A 3,220-nucleotide genomic window follows, 5' to 3' on the forward strand; every position below is an offset into this window, starting at 1 on the left:
TCCCTGGCAGGGTGGGCAGGCCCTGGCACAGGGTGCCCAGAGCAGCTGGGGCTGCCCCTGGATCCCTGGCAGTGCCCAAGGCCAGGCTGGATGGGGTTTGGAACAGCCTGGGATGGTGGGAGCTGTCCCTGCCATGGCAGGAGTTGGAATGGGATGGGCTTTAAGGTCCCTTCCAACCCAAACCATTCTGGGATTCTCTGATCAGGATTGCTGTGGGCTGAGCTGCCCTCAGACCCCTCCTGCTGTCCTGGTTGCCTCAGAGGAGCAGCTGACCCTCCCAACGGGTGGGGTTGTTGTCCTAAAGCCCCCTCTGACCCCCTTGGGCTTGGGATCCCCTCAGATCACTTTCCAAGAGGTCACTGCTGAGATCCTTCCCTGCCTTTCCCAGCTCCCCTGAGCCCTCCTCCATAGCAGGGGTCTGCTCCAAGCCCTTGCCTGATGATTTCTGTGCTGAGCTCTCCTCTGAGCCGAGGGAATGAGGAGAATTCACATCCTGGAAGTTTCAGCCTCTTCTTTCAGAATTAATTTTGCAAGCTCCTCCTTGGCCCGAGCTCTCTGCGGGCTCAGGCAGAACAGGGCCAGCGAGAGGGGAAAGTCATGTTGCTGGTTAAATCTCCAAAGCAAAAATAATCCATTTTAATGAAGGTTCACAATCTGCAATGAATGTGAAACAATGTTGTCAGCTAAGCTGTTGCATTATTCACTTTTATTTGTACAAGGTCCTTCCATTAATATTTGACTACAAGAGAATGCAATTAAAAATTTTCTACTTGAATAAACCTCTCACCACGGTGTTGGTTAAAGGATAAAGCCCCTTTACGGTGGTGGAGAGGGGAATTTAGCACACTGGCACGTGGGTCACACACCAACTCTCATCCTCCTGCACCCCAGGTTTTGTTCCCTGCTCTCATTTTCTGCCGTGTCTTCCCTTCAATCCTCGCCCCACATCAGCTCCTCTGGGCTCCCCTGCTCCCTTCCCTGGCATTTGGAGGATCCCAACACAATCATTTCCTTCAGAGCAGAGCCAAGGCAGGCAGGGAGGGTGGGGAAGGGGGATGTGCAGGCAGGTGGGAAGCACCCCCAATCCACAATTCCCAGAATTTTCAGGCTGAGGCAGAGCCCCATTTTCCCGGGAAGGAGTGGGGCTTTGCCTTCGTGTCCAGGGGTGCTTGCTGGCAGGGAGAGATGATTTATTATTTAAATTTTGGCATGCATGGCTGGGCACTGAATTAGTTGTAATCTCCCAGGATGGGAGGAAAAAAACTTCTAGGATCAGGGAAGAGAGTTCAGACACGAGCTCAGCTCGTCACAAAAGGGAAGATGTTGGGGACAGGGGACACGAGGATGATATGCAAAGCATGGAGTCACATATCAAAGGATTAGGCACAAATTCCCTTCCCAGAGCATCCAAGAACAAAGAGGCTGCAGTGAAAATAAAGCCACGGAGTTTAGGTGTGCACAGAAGGTTGAAGTGTGGCCAGGTTTGCACGGATTGGAGGCAGGGAAGAGAACAATCCACAAGCTTGGAACTGTTGGGCACCTTTGGGAGATCCTTCAGGGAGCTGGGAAGTGCCAGCAGGAGCTGGAGATTCCATCCTGTGCTGCTTCACCTCCTGGAGAATCCCACACTCTTTTTGTGGGAAGTTTGGGAGCCTGGAGGGCAGAGCTGGATGGGATAGAAGGAGAAAATCTGTGCGGATATGTGGAAAAGGAGCCTCTGGCCTCAATAAATGAAATCTAGGAAAGGTTTGGAGCCTCTTTGGAGGAGAAATTTGGGGGGTGAGGGGGCCAGCATTGGGGCAGGGAGATGGCCAGAGAACGTAGGAGTGTCTCCAGGAGCAGGGGAATAACCTTGGAGAGTGACTTTAGAGGAAAAGGACCCTCAGGAGAGTTTCCACCTCCCCAGGGATCTCCACTGAAGCAGAGGAGAAACCAGAGATGATTTTGGGGAATAAACACTCTGGCTCAGCTGATGCAGGTCCAGCATCCTGTAGATCACCTTTGGTTTTCTGGGAGAAGCTCTGCCAGGGCACACAGATCCAGAGATCCAATCCCATCCCACTGCAAACCTTGGGAATTCCACACCCTCACCATTGAACCCCACCCAGGAGCATTTGCACATCTACATCTCTTTAATGGTTGGGTTTGACGGTCTTAAAGGTCTTTTCCAACCCGGACAACCGGGATCTGTCTCCTTTTGGGACCAAGCAGGACCTGCTGCTGTGCCATAAAATCCAGAAAAGCTGCCAGCACTCTCCTCCTCTTCCCAGGATGAACATTTTCCCGTTTCTGGGACAACCACAGGAGATCTCCTGCCCTCCATCGCTGAGGCTGGAGCAGCCCATCCTCAGGGATCCCAGGGAACACAACATCCAACCAGCAGCAACTGCAAGGAGGATTCAGGGAATATTCTGTGGATTATCCTTCTCTTCCCTTCTCTCCTGCTGGGCTCTTCCAGGGCTCCTTGTGAGAAGGTGGCAGCGGCATCCAGAGCTCCAGAGAAGCCTCTGGCACCGTCTCCAGGCTCTCCTGAGGGGCCCTGGCTGCACCCCTGGAGATTTCACATCCCACAGCTGCTGCTCCAAGGGGGGATGGCTCATCCAGGCCTCAGGAATCTGCCCATGGAATGCTGAGCAGCACCTAAAGCAAGGCCTGGGAGCACAGAGAGAGGAACCTTCAGACCTTCAATTCACCACGCTTCAGCTCCTCCCAGATAAAAGAAGGATTAGGAAGCCCATTCATCCTCGGGAATGCTGTGGAAAATCAGCCATTGTTTGTGTCCCATCAATGTTATCTGGGCCAGGGAGATGAATAATTCCATGCCCAGCAGCAGATTTGTACAGTGAGGAGTGCAGGAGACAGGGCCCATCCCAAACAATCAGGCTGGAGAGGGATGCTGAGGGATGGTTCATGGAATGTGTGCCAGGATTCCAGCCCAGGCCAGGCTGGGGCTCCCAGGAGCTCTCCCAGGAGGAATGGAGTCCATCCCAATCCCAAAGCATTCCCAGAGAATCATGGACTGGTTTGGAGAGGAATTGTTCCTAAAAATCACCCATTTCCACCCCCTGCCATGTCAGGGACACCTCCCACCATCCCAGGCTGCTCCAAACCCCATCCAGCCTGGGCTTGGGCACTGCCAGGGATCCAGGGGCAGCCCCAGCTGCTCTGGGCACCCTGTGCCAGGGCCTGCCCACCCTGCCAGGGAACAATTCCTGCCCAA

General features: G+C 53.8%; 1 long non-coding RNA gene across 1 annotated transcript in view; it reads right to left on the bottom strand.

Annotated features, from left to right (window-relative positions):
- Positions 1-185: 185 nt before the first annotated feature.
- LOC117245108 overlaps positions 186-3,220 on the bottom strand; it is a 4,336-nt gene continuing 1,301 nt past the window's right edge. Inside the window, exon 3 of the long non-coding RNA XR_004499338.1 lies at positions 186-2,652. This is a non-coding gene — a long non-coding RNA (uncharacterized LOC117245108). The remainder of the gene's footprint in view (positions 2,653-3,220) is intronic.

The sequence above is a fragment of the Parus major genome, chromosome 13 (assembly GCF_001522545.3).
Source record: "Parus major isolate Abel chromosome 13, Parus_major1.1, whole genome shotgun sequence".
NCBI lineage: Eukaryota > Metazoa > Chordata > Aves > Passeriformes > Paridae > Parus > Parus major.